General features: G+C 39.0%; 1 pseudogene; it reads right to left on the bottom strand.

The window, feature by feature from the left end:
• Positions 1-5,892: 5,892 nt before the first annotated feature.
• Positions 5,893-17,791, bottom strand: part of LOC107657221 (centrosomal protein of 128 kDa-like) — a 55,115-nt pseudogene continuing 43,216 nt past the window's right edge.

Here is a 17,791-nt window from a genome sequence, read left to right as displayed (position 1 = left end):
AAAACTTATTGCGATTATTGGATGGCAGGCACGCTACAAATAATGAATTGAATTAAAGACGTGAAATATTTTCAAGCACATTGTCCTTCCAAGCAAGATGTCAAATGGTTCAGTTTCTTTTAATAATCCCAGTTCATATGTAATATTTTACTGCATAATTATTACATGCTTGACAGAAATATATTTTGTATTCAATGTCGACAGTGTGGTAGGATAGCACAGAGCTTCGCGATTGATATCGCTTATCCTGCCCGAAAAGACCATAAACATTACAGGTCACGTCTGCAGTAATAATTAACTAACAGACATGAATCCTAAAAACGAATAATGTCCGAGCAAATCATGACTTTTCACTTTACACCTACCTCTGACTAGACGTAAGAATTAGTATCAGACGTAGCACTACGCCGAGATGGTGCAACGGGTATAAATTCTACGCAGGACTTAAAGCGCATTTTACGTCCGGCCTAGTCTTACAACCGGGTGTACGTCCAGCTGGTGCAACCGGCCCCTGGAGACCACCACGATGGAGCAGATGGAGCAGAAGACCACCACGGCAGAGCAGAAGACAACCAGAGCCAAACAGAAGACCACCACGGCGGAGCAGACGGAGCAGAAGACCACCACGGCGGAACAGAAGACCACCAGAGCAGGACAAAAGATCTCCAGGACAGAGCAGAAGACCACCAGGGTGGAGCAGACGGAGCAAAAGACCACCAGGGTGGGGCAGACGGAGCACTGGCCCACCAGAATGATCAGGAACCCATGGCAGGGACTGAGACCTAGGGAAAGCAGAAACAGACAACACGGACAGAGTATTCACGGCCTCCAGGGTTGGAACGGGAAATACAGTAGACTTATTTACAATGGCCTTGGGAATGACTGATAGGGCTAAAAGCTCAGTGTTGGTCTCATTGAGAGTGACTGGATAGACAGACAGTGCAATATTAAAAGCATTGGCTGGAAGAGGACTGGCAGATAGCTCAAAATCAAGGGAATTGACAGGCTGAAGCAGACAGTTCAGTGACAGAAACTGGCAAGATAGGCAGTTCAGAATCAGACTCATTGACTGAAACTGGACAAGACATTTCATAAACAGGCTCACTGACTGAAACTTGCAAGGCAGACGGTTCAACAGACACATTTGGGGAAACAGAACAAGCAGACAGTTCATGAATGGTCTCTATGGCAATGACAGGGTTAACAGGACATACCTGGAGTGCATTTATATTTTCTGGGCTCATGACTGGACTAATGGGGCAGATAACAGGTTCCTTGATTGGTACTGGATAAACAAATAGCTCAGACTCAAACTCATTGACTGAAACTGGATAGACAGACTGTTCAAACTCAAACTCTTTGACTGTAATAAGACAGACAGAAAGACATCAGACATATTACTCAAAATAGAGCAGACAGATAGATCAAAGTCAATAGCATTGATAGGAACTAGATGGGCTGACACTTCACACTCAGACTCATTAATTAAAACTTGACAAACAGGTAGTTCACTTGTGGTCTCTCTGACAATGACAGGGTTAACAGCACAAACAGAAAGTTTATTTATGGCTTTCGTAGCCGCAACAGGCATGGTTGAGAGTTCCCGAACTACCCTTATGGCTGCTACAGAACAGTCAGGAGGTTCACAGACAGCAGGTGTGACAGACAAGGCTGAGAGTTCAGAGACAGCTTCTTCGGCTGGGTCGGGACAAGACAAAAGTTCATAAACGGCCTCCATAGCCTTGACAGGACAGGCAGAGAGTTCACATACGGCCTCCATAGCCGTGACTGGACAGGCAGAGAGATCACAGATGGCCTCCATAGCCGTGACAGGACAGGCAGAGAGTTCACATACGGCCTCCATAGCCGTGACTGGACAGGCAGAGAGATCACAGACAGCCTCCATAGCCGCGACAGCACAGGCAGAGAGTTCACAGATGGCCTCCATAGCCGTGACAGGACAGGCAGAGAGCTGATGAGTGAATACCACTGACACCTCTGGAGGTTCTGCAGCGGATGCCGCCACCTCTGGAGGTTCTACAGTAGTAACATCAGGAAACAGGGAGAGTTCATTTACATTCTCCTTAACAGGAAAAGTACAGAGTTCAGCAATGGTTCCGTTGACCGCGACATTACATGCTGAGAGTGCATTGCTGGGTGCAACCACCGTGCAAGGAGCTGAAGCGAGCGCTGCTGCCTTGGGAGGTTCTGCAGCATCAGGCGCCACCTCTGGAGACATCATAGTGGGCGCCGCTGTTTCTAGAGTTTCAGTGGTGGTGTATGCAGCCCAAATACACCATAAGGCGATCCCCATTGTGGGAAGCGCTACAGACAGGGGAATCAGTTCAAAAACAGGAAGGCTTAAGAGCGCTGGTTTAGGGATACCAGCTGCACGTGCTGACACCAGCGGTGGATCCTCCATACTGGATGCCAGTCTGGGATACTGAAGAACTGACCTCGAAGATCTGGATGCAACAGACAGGAAGTGTCAGGACTCTGGACAAACAGATGAGACGTGACGAGACTCTGGAAGATCAGCTGAGACGTGCTGTGACGTGACGAGACTCTGGACCATCAGCTGCGACGTGACGAGACTCTGGACGATCAGCTGTGACGTCATGAGACTCTGGACTATCAGCTGCGACGTGACGAGACTCTAGATGATCAGCTGTGATGTGACGAGACTGGATGATCAGCTGTGACATGACGAGACTCTGGACGATCAGCTGTGACGTGACGAGACTCTGGACCATCAGCTGCGACGTGACGAGACTCTGGACGATCAGCTGTGACGTCATGAGACTCTGGACCATCAGCTGCGACGTGACGAGACTCTGGACGATCAGCTGTGACGTCATGAGACTCTGGACCATCAGCTGCGACGTGACGAGACTCTGGACGATCAGCTGTGACGTGACGAGACTCTGGACCATCAGCTGCGACGTGACGAGACTCTGGACGATCAGCTGAGACGTGACGAGACTCTGGACGATCAGCTGTGACGTGACGAGACTCATGAAGATCAGAGGTGACTTGACTTGACTCAGGGATAGCAGCAGTGATATGACTGAGCGTTGTTGTGGCTGCCACTTTGCGAACGGGCTAAGCTGTCACCGCCATTATGTGAGCCATTTATGTGATCCGGTGCAGCTGCCATTTCACAAGCAGGTTGAATGATGATGCAATGGATTATGGGAAATGTAGTCCGGGGTGACATGCAACAGTTTGTGTAGTTTGAGAGTCAATGTAATTAGAAGGCAACATCAGGTGGCGAGCAGATGGAAAACCACGGACCGGATTCGTGACAAAATGATATTTTATTATATGATATGATTAATATCATGTTTTTAAACATGATGGTTTAATTCTAAACATGGGGATTATCTCTAATATAGACACCCAACATAATATATGATATTTACCATCTGAATCTAACCATGTCATGTCATCAAATGCAAAAGTCAGCCATCTATTAATTATCATGTTAATTACTGTGCGCCTTTAGCCCCAACAGCAGGGGCACTTTTTACCCCAAATACCATACTTTTACATATTCTTTCGTTATTTTCTTCGCTTTAATTATCTTAAACAAAACTGAAAATCATAAAGAAGACCTTTGTCTCAAAATATATGCATTAATTTTAGCGATTCTCATTTGCTACTTAAATCTACAACATTTAAAAAAACATAAAATATTAGCTCAAGTAAGCTCAGAATCAACTTTGCGCTGCTGTGCGTGATAGCGTGCCAAGGATCAGACAAAAATACGCGTGCATCTTGAAAAGCGAATGTTTTGGAAAGTGCTACGCCACGTTTTTGTGCCATCTAGTGGTTCAGATGAAAACAATATCAAAGGCGCCTTTTACCCAGGGGCGCTTTTAGCCCCGTTGTTCCCTATATTATCTCACGTATGTCTAAAATCAGGGCTTAAAAATTAATTGGTTTTAAGTAAATTTAGGCTATAGGCTACTTTCTTCGACTGCAGAGAAAAACGAAACCATTTAATTTGCAGTGTTAACTTATGAATTAAATAGAAAAACAATAAATAAATCACAAGAACAGTTTTTTTTTCTTGTAAAAAAGAAAAAAATATTTGACAATTTCAAAATGAATGCTGAATGATATTTGACAGTGAACGCATCTCCACTGCATAGCTGCATACAATCGTTGGTGTCAGTCGCAAATATTAAACATGTTTTAGGCTACAATACATGGCGCGTGTTTCACTAGCTCCGTTCCCATGGACACCTTTTGTTTGATCTAATTAATCTGTATCTAAAGTCGTGTCTACACCAAGAGAACCCATTATAATCAGTTGATGCGGTGACCACACGGGAAGTGGCACGAGGCGACAAATCTTCTACAGTTACTGATGCCTCCTTCTATCCCGAATCTTTGAAACATGCGTTGTATGCGTTGAAAGTGAAACCTAAAAAAACAGTGCGCATAAGAAAGCGATTGCACGCTTTCGAGAGCTTCAGCAAATGCACGCGATCACAGATTGCACGCTTCCCAGTCGAAACAACCCCCCCAAGTGAAATTGATAACCCGTGATATAAGATATAAGATTTTGGTCATATTGCCCATCTAAATCATTCATCCCACACTATCAACAGGCGTCATGTAGGCTACACTTCTTGTACTTCGTTTGGGCACCATAAGGTGTCACTGTGGCCTCAAAGTTTATCCCTCGCTTACTCTGGCTCGATTGCTATTCCTGAGGTAAAACACGCCCTCCTCATTACCCTACGGACAAAGAAATGTAGAAATAAAGAAATGTGAAAACAAAAAAATATAGAAATAAATAAATGTGGAAAGAAATACGTAAATAAATACATAAATGTGAACATAAATAAAAGTGGAAATAAATAAATGCATAAATAAATAAAATAAAAAATAAATAAATGTGGAAAAAAATTAAAAATACATAAATAAGGAAATAAAATTATAAATAATTATTTGTTTTTGCTTTTTTACTTTTCTTTGCATATTTATGTATATATTTATATTTGCTGTTTTACATTTCTTTGTTTATTTCTAATTATGGCAAATATGGCATTCCATACTGCTCCAGCACTGTTAGGGCCTCACAAATGTGGTAGTGCTAACAGAGACACTGGCGGCTGCGGCTGAAGATCAGACAAAAGAGCAACATCAATCTGGTAAACATCAAGAGCAGGAAGAATAACCGCTTCCAATATCCATGCTGTTGTATCATGCATTTTGTCCCATGACCGGCAGCAAAGTTTTATCACTCTTCTATCTTTGGGTCTTCTCACATTTTAATGTTTATCCATCTATATTAATGTATAGTTTACCTGAAAACTCCCATTTTCTACACCTATTTTTTGGAAAGATCTACAAAACTAAGGTGTGAACGACCTGCATTAAAATTGGGAACAATGTCCTTTTCTGTTTCATTCTGAACTGTAGATGGTTTTAAATATAAGAATATGTCATGTGCATCCAATGTGGCATCTTGAGACATAGCTGTACAGTGATCATATTTTAACTGGTTTCACATTCATTCAGGTGGGAGCCTCATATATTCATTTAGCAGTTCCAGACTTGTGCCCTTTAGTTATTTTTCTTTAGAAGTAAAAAACATTCATTACATAAATAAAATGGCACAGCAAGACACACTGTCAGATTTCATTAAATTGATGTATAAAAACTGTAAATAGTAAAAAACAACAACAACAAAAAACTTTGATACATACAGTACAATAAAGTAACTATTGCATGATGAAGTTAAGGTAAAATGATAACAGTAAATATTCAAAATTAGACAGGTTTTCAAAATATATATATTCACAGAAATTTGTTTTCTTTAGTTAATACCACATTTTTAGGATCACCACATTCTAATCATCTTATGAAAATATAGGGCATTACAGAAAGTTGTAACAAAATCAGAAAGAAAGACATACAGAAACAATTCGCTTACAAATAATTATACTGATCAAGCAGAGCTTAACTGTCATACAGACACTACATAGGAACTGTTCTATATGTTATAGTGATCTAATCGGTCCAAGCATAAGGATCTGGTTGGAATCAGAGGTAGTGCTGAGTATTTATCATGAGTTTATCATTATCGCCAAAAGTTTCAGCTGTATGCTACATGCTTGTGTGTTTAGAGTTTGCTCCGTTGAAGGTAGAAAAGTGCTCTTGGGTCAAACTGGATTCCAAATCTGGACTGGCAAGTGGCTTCTGTGGTGCTTTAAACAGAACAGAGAAAAAACATAGTATATAAGTGCAGAGATAGGAAGAGAGATATGTAAAGACATTAGACATACATTGTTTACATACATTAGTATATTCTATTAGTACCCCGAATACAGCCATACTCTGAAAAAAAAACCAAACAAAAAAAAAACATATATACCAAGCCAAATACATACACACATAAGGAACAAAGCGTATTTCAAATTGGCCTTCAGGCTTTTTTTTTTTTTTTTGCAATCTTCACAAGCGAGTTATACATTCTCAAAACTCTTAGTACTAATCTCACATCAGATAACCAAAAATGCACTTTTACAAACATTTCAGCATGTTTTCAGTACAAAACACAAAATCACAAAGTATCCTTTTCACAAAACAAAATGTTTCATCTACGTAAACATTTCATTCACAATAACTGCCTTTCATACTGGTATTACTGACAAAGTTTTCATTTGTCTCTCTTCTTGTTCAGTTTAATACATTTTAATCCAATTGATCTTAATGGTTAATCAGTGAATCATTTGTTAAATCTATAAATTTCTATAGATATACAGTGGAGATCAAAATTAGAGAACAACCTATAATTTCCTAAATGTCAAGGTCACTGCTTAGTCCTATTTGAAGTTATCCTAACATGAGTAGAAGGCCAGGTTTTTAAGCATTTTTTCATGGTCCGCCATTACTGTTTTCTTGCTGTAGCTGCTGGAGATACAATGTCAGCGCCAAAGAGGCATTACAAGTGTCATGTGTTGGGATGCACCAACGAACATAGGAGTCTCCATAAACCACTGAAGACACGGTGGTTAAATTTCACTTTCGAAGGAAATGTCTCGGAAAAAAACTGAAAAGTCCTATATGTTTGTGCTAATCATTTTACACCGGACTGCCTTACAAACGAGGGTCAGTTCAGCACTGGAGTTGTGCAAAGATTGCTTCTGAAAGAGGGATCAATACCAAATCTTCGAGCGCGAACATCAGCTCCAGACAAAGTAAGTATCAAACGTCATATTTTATCGTAAATATGAATGTGGTAGTTCAAAATTGCATATGAAAGCAATGTGAAGTTGAGCTCATAATGTCCCCGTCTGTGTAATTCATATATCTCCCTATAATGACGTCATACTAGGGAAAGTACCGCCCATTTGTGATGCTCTCTGCCCTATTAGCATAGACCCAGCCCTGAGTGAGAAGCAGCAGTCCGCCATTACTGTATTCTTGCTGTAGCTGCTGGACATACAATGTCTGCGCCAAAGAGGCATTACAAGTGTCATGTGTTGGGATGCACCAACGAACATAGGAGTCTCCATAAACCACTGAAGACACGGTGGTTAAATTTCACTTTCGAAGGAAATGTCTCGGAAAAAAACTGAAAAGTCCTATATGTTTGTGCTAATCATTTTACACCGGACTGCCTTACAAACGAGGGTCAGTTCAGCACTGGAGTTGTGCAAAGATTGCTTCTGAAAGAGGGATCAATACCAAATCTTCGAGCGCGAACATCAGCTCCAGACAAAGTAAGTATCAAACGTCATATTTTATCGTAAATATGAATGTGGTAGTTCAAAATTGCATATGAAAGCAATGTGAAGTTGAGCTCATAATGTCCCCGTCTGTGTAATTCATATATGCGCATTTACTGCACAGTACAATCAGATTGCGTGAGATTGTCCTGTTTTGTTGTTGCCGGTATGCCGGAGCCCTCTTCTGAAAAGGGAGGCGGGAGCACCAGCTCATTTGCATTTAAAGGGACAAACACAAAAACTGTGCATTTTGGCTCATGACCTATAAGTGCCAATTTCAACAAGCTATAAAAAATTATCTGTGGGGTATTTTGAGCTAAAACTTCACATACACACTCTGGGAACATCAGAGACTTATCTTACATCTTGTAAAAAGGGGCATAATAGGTCACCTTTAAGACAAATGCACAAGAAGACAGGGTGATCTTTCCCCATTGAGAGTCTCTCAGTGGGGAATAGGTTCAACACTGCAGCTGGAATTGCTTGCAGGTTCAGTGCTGAACAGGGTAAGTATCTGTCTCTGCATGTTTAAGAGTAGTCGGACTGAAAGTGCACTCAGCAGTGACTAAGCCTCTCATCAGCAGAAAGAATCAAAAGGCTAAGCTCACCTTTGCTGTGGAGAGAGGAGAACTGGTCCAAAGTTCACTTTACTGATGAGAGCAAGTTAAATTTATTTGGGTCTGATGGGAAACATTTTGTTCGATGTCAAACTGAGGAATGACTGAAGCCCAAATGTTTTAAGAATTCAGTGAAAGGTGAAGGAGGAAGTGTCATGGTTTGGGGAATGTTTTCTGCAGCAGGAGTTGGGCCTCTTATACAGCTACATGGCAGGGTGAAAATCTCTGGAAAATCCTTGGTTACGAAGTTATGGCTAAGAAACCCACTACAGTTACCAAACTATGGAAGAGAGTGAAAGATGAGTGGACCAAGGTCACACCAGCGCAGTGTGAGAGACAAATGATGTCCTGCAGCCGCAGATGTGCTGAAGTCATTCAAAGCAAGAGCCTCTACACTTCCTACTAATTTCTTACAGCTGTAGCCCTCAAAATTTGTAGTTGTAATCTTCTTTCATGCTACAGTGGTTACTGTTCTCTAATTTTGATCACTGTCTTTTCCACAAAATAAAAGTTTTTGTTGAAATGCCTCGGTTATTTTGTCAAACATGTTAGTAGAACAGTGGTGTACCTCAGTTAATATTCCTTCAAATTTTGAGTGATAAAGATTAACAATATTTAAAAAAAAATCAAGTATTTATAGATTATTCTCTAATTTTGATCTCCACTGTAGATTCTGTAGAACTGCACGGTTTGCAATTTCCAAAATGAGCAACTAAGTATAATGGATTATTATTACAGTATAAGCAATATAAATCAAGCAATAACCACAGTATTCAGTGTGTGTGTGAGAGAGAGAGAGAGAGAGAGAGAGAGAGAGAGAGAGAGAGATTTGCAATTGGTGAACACAGAGCGAGATACAGTACAAGCGAGATGTAGTAATCAATAAATGTGTCCAATAGATTGATCAGAGGTGCATCTGAAAGAGGGAGAAAGATTTGCATCAAATACAGCAAATGGAAAATTACTATAAGTCAACCTGAAAGGGTAAAACTACAGTCATATGTTACATGTGATATGGTATGACTGAGACATATGGTACAGTAACAACATACACTGCATTGGCAGCAAACTATTCTACAAAACACCTCATGGCCATGTCATATTTTCATCACAGCTTTTGATGACACACTGTATAGTATTACAAAGTGTATGGGTTTAATGTAAATTACGCAAGTTAGGTAATGCAAGTGTATTTTCTAATATGGCAACTGTAGCCTGTATAACTGTGATATCTTTAATTCAGCAACATTTTAAACATGCATCTTGCATTGTTTGCTGTTGAATTAATTTACTTTTAAAGGTACTAAATTGAAAGAAGACCATATTGTTGTTTCGGTGATTAAGCCAAATGGTCTCATTACAAAGTCTTGTGTTTTGAACCAGTGCTTATGTGGAATGAAAATTTAACTAACGAAAGCATGAGATCTCTTTATAAAGAGAGAAAAAAAAAAGTGTTACAAATGTGATCAGTTTGGAGTTTAAAATGTCAGCAAATGCTAAATCTAATGTATCATTTTCATGATGTATGTGAATATTAAAATCACCAACAATCTGGTCTAAAAGTTCTATCATAATAGCTCTTTGAACAGCAACTACAAAATCTGAGTCTGTATACAGTAGCAAGAACAAAAGACAGCAAGAGATCTTTAATTATTTATGAGACTGCGTGCCCTTACCATATGAGAAGACGGTTCGCTTAATTCTTAATTTCCTATGACAGACACTTCAGACTGTGAGACTGCATACAATAAGTGAGAGATGCATTTATGGATTGCAAGTGAGTGTTTGTTTTTGCTTTCTAGGAGTTTCTGCTTGGCATAAATTCTCATCAATATAACTTTTAAGTCTCCAACACAAACGCGATTCACTCATTTGTGAGTGTAAGAGTCTTTACAGCTCCTTAATACAACCAATCAAATGGCTTATATAAACGCCTCAAAATAATTCTTGAAAGATATTAAAGATATCGTTCATATTTCTGTTCATACAGGTGCATCTCAATAAATTAGAATGTCGTGAAGAACCAAAGACTTAAACTACTTCAGTCTGTATGTATTGAACTTATTTAATACACGAGTTTCACAATTTGAGTTGAATTACTGAAATAAATGAACTTTTCCACGACATTCTAATTTATTGAGATGCACCTGTATATGTTTCCGATGCAGAGTGCAAATGCAAGCAGTTATGCATTTATCTGTGCATTAAATTATAGTGGTCACGGGGTATATGTGGTAAAGCCTATAGGTATTTGTGTAATGTATGGTGAGCTTACAAAACCATACAAAAGCATTTTTCAAAACTGTCATGAGAACGAACCAATGCTGAAACAGAGGGTTTCATGACCCTCTTTGACCATACACGCTTGCGACATCAGCCCATTTCAAGGTGTTCTCTTTTTAATGAATGTAGTGTACACAGATCCAACCATGTGGCCCCTGTTGACACACCAAGCACAAGTTACATTTTCTTCAGAAAAAGTACATTGTATGAAAGCCTGCCTTGAAATGCACTGATGATTTCTACTCTACTCTTAGATAACTTCAGTTTTAACATTTTAAAAAAGTTTTTTTCCATGAGTATTTTGCTGTGTTTAGTAATTCTGAATGGAGCTGTGATGTAGCTATATGCAATCAAGTCAAGGTGGCTGGTAGAGTGGTCCTTTGGCATCTCCAGTTGGTCTAGTTTGGTATCACACCTTGACTTATGCTAATTTGTGTAAAAAGCTCATACATACAGTGTGAATTATAAAAATTAAATATAGTTTTACAATTAATAACTGTTCTGAAATGTTTTTAATGTGTGCTATATGATTTGGTTATATATTTTTAAGACTATTTCAAGCTTTCAAGCTGTAAATCTGCACTAAAATCCTGATTTATAATCGAGGCATCGTCTGACAAAATACACATACACAGTAAAATCCTGAGTGTTAAATTAACACTGCTCGGAGCATATATGGTCCCACCCTAAAAGAGTGTTAAAGTAACACTGAAGCAGTGTTAAATTTAATGAGATAATTATGTGATTAATTAAGTGCTGATTGATCATTAGTGATGAACACCTGCTGTTAACAAGCAGAATCACTGAAGAAAAGAGAAACACAAGAATTACAACTGACTTCAGCCACAGCCTTAGATGAAATCAACTGAAATAAAACACATTCAATTTCTCAAGATCTCAGCAGAAGATGATTAATCAACTCCACAAACAACATCACCAGCTTCACACATTACTAACCAGTTTGACTTTTTTTGTCATGCGTCTAAAAATTTCTTATTAAGAATTAACAGAGGTTTAGATGTTAATGTTTACTGAAAATAATAAAATTGTAAGTCACTATTGTGGAGATAAGTGTTTGCTTTAGTTGGACCCTTGACACTTGACTTTTTAACATTAGTTTTTCTTTGGTGGCTGTATCTGTGTTTATGAAACAAATTTGTTATGGCTAGAAAAACCGAGAAAAAATGTTTTTAAGTTATATTGGCCTTTTTTTGATAATGATGTAGTTGTCATGTATAGCCTGATTCACTGATGTCATCAGTGGTGATGTGTAATTTAGTTTGTGATTGATCACAACTGAGTTTTAATGAAATATTGTGGAAAAACTTTAAAAACACTTTGTACACCAGTTTAGAACACCTGTACTGTTTAGACACACAGACATCAAGAATCAGCATATGAATCTCAACAATGGTGACGATCATCAGACAGATTCATGAAGCATTGCATTCTGGGTGCACCAATCATAACTCATCCATGGCTCCCAGCATGCATTGCGACATTAATAAATTATGCCGCTGCATTATCTTAGGATTTTCTTTTATTCTTACTATTTGCTGTTATTTTTGTTGTGACTTTTTACTGCCTTGTTTTGTGACGTTCAAAAATCATTTAAAAATTATCAGAATACTTTGTCACCATTGCTGAGATTCACATGCTGATTCTTCATGTCTATGAGTGCCAGAATCGAAACTTTTTTATAAACCATATTTATAAAAGTGGCTTAAAGTTTTCTCACATTGTCATCTCATATCACAGAACTGCAATAATATAGAAATCAGAATAGCAGTACAGATTTAGATTGAATGCAATCAGAGGCTCAGATACATGAAACGATTATATCATAAGTTCCTTGCCATCACATATGAACTTTATAAACACAATTGTAACAGCCAAAGAGAAACTTATATATAAGAATTCAAGGGTCAAGAGACAACTAAAGCAAACACTATATATGAAAAAAAAAAAAAAAAAACATCTAAACCTTAATTCTAAGAACTTCTGTTTTAGATACTCCGGAAATAAAGTCTAACTGGTTAGTAATGCATGAAGCTGGTGATGCTGTTTGTGGAGTTGTTTAATTATCTTCTACTGAAATCTTGAGAGATTTAAAGTCTTTTATTTCAGTTGATTTCATCTAAATACACTGCACGATTTTAGCAATCCTATAAGATCATTACTTTATCACACTGTGCGACATGGATCGTTTAAACTTGGGTACGACAAGCATGTAGACTGTACGACGATGACACCTATTGAATCGTAGGCTGCTACGTGAAAATGTGTGACTGAATCTAAAATCATAATGTTTGACACTGTGATAATCATAGCAACAACCTGGACAAAAAAATCTAATATATCAGAATAGATCTCTGCAAGTAGAGCTCGCAATCGAGTTCGATGCTTTTTAGGCACCGACCGAAATGCCTCGATACCATCGAGTATCGAAAAACGTCTCGTCGTTCGGTACCAAATTTCGATACCTAAGGGGTTAATCTCATCAGCGTCAGTGAGCCAGTAAGCCTGCAGCACTAGCCGGTGTGTTCGACTAGAGGTGCGACGCAGATCGATCAGTGTTTGACATCCGCGAAAGCGATTCGAAAGCGTACGGAGCAGTCTGCTCTCTTTAGCTCTCGTGGTACTGTATACACCGATCGGTCTGCACAGTCAGTCCGCGTCAAGTCGAACACACCTACTAGTTTACACCGGTTACACTCAGAGATGTGGCGCACGTGTGAGGCTGTAGTGCGAATACGTCCCAGCCCTCTAGATGTTAGGCTACATTTACACTGGTGCGTTTATTTTTTAAAATGAAAACGATCCTCGTCAGACTGGCGTTTCCACTGCGTTTCAAGCCGGCTTTCCACTATCTCCGACAAATGACAAGCGACCGGTCATTCAGTCATTCATTTCCAATGGAGAGTAGCGCGGGAGCTGCGTGGAGTTCCGATCATATGCAGATGTCCATTCATACTACACAACCGAAAGCGCGTGTTATGTGACCATTCATGCAAACTGTTGCCATCTAATGTGTGTTTTGGCCATGTAATGTTGCTGAAATTAAATATGTTATTACCTCTGAGTCAGAGCAGCGATCATGGAAGAGAGAACACAGGCAGACAGCGCTGGAAGCTGCTAATGCTCATCAGTAAATCAGTGGAAAATAAATAGAAATCATGATTCTGTCTGAGCTATGCGTTTTAAAACGAACACGCACTACTGTAAATGTAGCCTAACAGATGTGTAAACTGAAGACTATTTGAGCTTTATTAAAACTATTTGCACTGATTTATTGTGTTGGTTACATTTTGTTCCTTTGTGCAGTGGCTCAGGAGATGAGTCTTTGAGATTGTATAAACATCAACAAGCTGAAAAATAAAACCAAATTATTTTTTTTTAGATAATATAATCTTGTTAAAATTGATTTCATAAAATTGGTATCGAAAAAAGTATCGTTCAGGAACCGGTATCGAAGTCAAGGTATCGGTATCGATATCGAAAATTTTTAAACGATACCCAGCCTTATCTGCAAGTCTTGCAGTGCAAGTACATGTTACCTGTTACCTGTAATGGTTCTTTGTAATTTTAGTACTTGCATTTTAATTTTTTAAATGCAATGTTTACATAATTGAACAATATTTGAAGGCTGCATGCTAATGTTTTAATGTATAATTTACCTATAATTCTTAATAGCATTAATAATGAACTAATTTCATTTATTTGATATTTTTATTTTCAAATAGTTAAATAAACTAAATATTAAAATAAAACATTTACAATAGTTTTTGCTATGGTACCGAAATTGGTACTGAGAAGCGTGAAATTTTACTGCTATTGGTACCAACTTCGGAAATTTTGGTACCATATGTCATTTTCAGTTTATGAGGTGAACGTTCAGGTATTAAACAATATTTGTTTAATGCCTTTTTTTTAACCAAGCACCATCAAGGCCAGTATCAATGCCACTATTAACTTGAGACTTATTAACAAAATGAGAATTCATAACTATTGATATCATATTCGAAATACTGATTCAATTTTCAACAATCACAGAACATGATTATAACAACTTTTAACAGCAACTGTCGTACTGCTGTACTCACAGGTATGGGTAGACAGAGTGGTACCAGTCAGGAAATTGCTCTGAATGAGCAGAGATGATGTCAGACCAGTAAGCTGGAGACTCCGACAGGCTGCATCCAACTTCTCATCCTACAATTAACAGCAAGAGATCAGTCTATAAGATTCAAGAGTTAAAGGGGTCATATGATGTTGCTAAAAAGAACATTATTTTGTGTATTTGGTGTAATGAAATGTGTTTATGCGGTTTAAGGTTCAAAAAACACATTATTTTCCACATACTGTACATTATTGTTTCTCCTCTATGCCCCGCCTTTCTGAAACGCGTCGATTTTTACAAAGCTCATCGGTCTGAAAAGCAAGGTGTGCTGTGATTGGCCAGCTATCCAGTGCGTTATGATTGGCCGAATACCTCAAGCGTGTGACTGAAATGTTACGCCCCTACCATACTGTGATGATGCCCTGTCAGGCCGGAGCGATGATTCAAAAACATGAAAACCCATTATAAATGAGGCATTTGTTGCATCCAGTGGGGACATAATTATGGATTATAATGACTTATACTGTCTTTTTACGCGTTGCGTTGCATCGCGCCGCGTAAACATTTGTGATCTGAGAAATGCATTTGTGATCGGAGAAATGACAAACAACAAGCCCTACTCTACACTGCCCAAAAAACTCTAAACTCTAAACAAAAAACTCGCTTTAAATATAAAAAATATAAAATATAAAAACTCTTTAAATATAAAAAAACGTACTTACAGTCTGTGAGTCAGAACAGAACATTGTAGTCTACTCTACCAGGATCAGGAAACGGTCCTCCATAAAATGTGCTGCACACATCTGAATATTTGGGTTGAAGTGTTCTGGAACAGTGTTGTAAATACAACTTCACCACTGATTTCTAGTCGTGTCCATTTTTGGAAGGCCAAACAAAGTAGTTTCGCTTTCACAATGAAACAGCGTCACACACGGTGGCCTAGAGTGAGCGGCGGCGGCCTAGAGTGAGCAGAGGCCGGGGGCTAGAGTGAGGAACGGCCGGAGGGCTAGAGTGAGCAGAGGCAGCGGGCTTGAGAACGGCGCGGCCGGCGGATTCGACGAAGGAGCGTCCGGAGGGCTTGCAGCAACCACATGTGACGACCCCGGGCTGGACTCCGCTTCGTCCACGGTGAAAGCCGATCCGGTGATCCACAGCGCAAAGTTGTTGTATTTCCTCAGCAACCAGCACGGATCAGCTCCAGGCATGACGAAGCAGATATCGTCCGTCCTCTTTTGGAACGCCAAATAAAGTAGTTTCGCTTTCACAATGAAACACACAGCATCTTCACGACATGGCGGCGGCAACAACAATACTACAGCGAGAATAAAAGTTATGCCTTCTTTCTTTGCGTGAACATTTGGGCGTCGTTATGCAAATCTTCCCACATCGTGACGTAGATATGTGGGGGCGTGTTAGAACTAGCCATTTTAGGTAGGCGTGGCTGACTCTTAACTTTTATAAAGAATATCTCTTTGGATTTGAGACTTTAGTCTTTGCAACTTTACAGATCTTCTTTATGCACCAAGAGCTTGTAACACTCCAAAGAGAAAGGAAAAATTGAAATTGCATCATATGACCCCTTTAAGATCCAACCTTACACAGTAAGAAAATTGACTGTTCCCTCTAATTTTTGCCTCTCAAGTTTTCATACCCTGTATTCCTGAATCCTCATCTTAGATTCCTCAAGCTGATGCTGGAGGTCACCAACTATCTCCTTATATTTGGCATAACGTTGCTCCACCATTTCTCTCTGCTTCTGTGACTCCTGAAACCACACAAGCCAACCATGATATCTGCTTCAGAGAGAAGTCAAATCTTAACCAAAACATCATTTATGATCCAACCTCGAGATCCTTGAAGTTTTCCAGCAAACTCAGTTTCTCAGGAACTGATTCCAGATGATCTAAGGCCAGTCTGGTGCTCTAGGAAATACACAGCGTTAACCCTAGAATTATTCTGTCTTTAATATTTTTAAAAAATCATCTTACAGTAGCTCTAACCTATTGCTGCAAGTCATCTGAATGAGTGCATCTCCCATAAGAGACAAGGGTCAATTCCTGACACCAACGTGTTTGTGGTGCCAAGCAATAATGATGTAAATAGACTGAGCTGTGAGTAAAGGCTGAAGCTTTTCAGGAGCTAATTAAATGTTCGTCAGCCAGCCGTAGCACATAATGGTGATTGATGTGGTAGGCGTCAGATAGCTTATTTTTCAAACTGCATAAATACTGCTGAGTCAATACAGGCATCAATACTTTTAACAAACGGCGGCATATTTCTTAGACAAGTAATGATTTATAATTCAAACATTTAACAGAAATCATTACACTTTTGCAAATAGTGTACTGAGGTGTGGAACATTTCAGCAATTTAACTTTGGAGACAGAATATTCTGTACCAAAACACAGAAAGGGTCTCTGTGAATCAGGCTCACAATGTAAACTAGTTGCATTTCAGGAGCCACCAGAAGAATACTATTTTAGTTCTAGTAAGTTTAGGTATTAGGTTTTTGGTCTATTTAAATTAAATGCTTCATCAGAGACACTTTCTTGAGACTCAGCATTAATCATTTTATTTCTTTTAGTCCATGGCTGTTGGTCTTAAGGTCTAGTATATTCCTAAAGTTGGCAAAATTATTTTTTAGAAGCTGCACACAATACAATTTAGACAGTAGACAGTAAAATATAGATGGTTGCATGGTATAGTATACCAGTGCTGTGGTACCATCAATATCCCTAAACCTTAAAATACTGGTGGTGCCAAAATATTTTCCAGTAGTAGTACTATAGTAGCGTTACACATGGTAGTATATTCTCTTATGCAGTACTCAAACTGAACTCAGTTGCGGGGTGCGTCTGTGGCTCAGATTTATCACTGGTATGTATTACTTGGTATGTCCTGTGCTTCAGATGCAGTTCACAGCATAGACCACAACAAAATGAAACACAAACATACACACAAAAATTAAAACAAAATAGCCTACCATTTCAAGATCTACAATCCAGTCCTAGAAAAAAAAAAAAAAA

Source organism: Sinocyclocheilus anshuiensis, unplaced genomic scaffold (assembly GCF_001515605.1).
Source record: "Sinocyclocheilus anshuiensis isolate Anshui unplaced genomic scaffold, SAMN03320099.WGS_v1.1 scaffold2089, whole genome shotgun sequence".
NCBI lineage: Eukaryota > Metazoa > Chordata > Actinopteri > Cypriniformes > Cyprinidae > Sinocyclocheilus > Sinocyclocheilus anshuiensis.
This window is presented reverse-complemented; position numbering and strand designations above follow the sequence as displayed.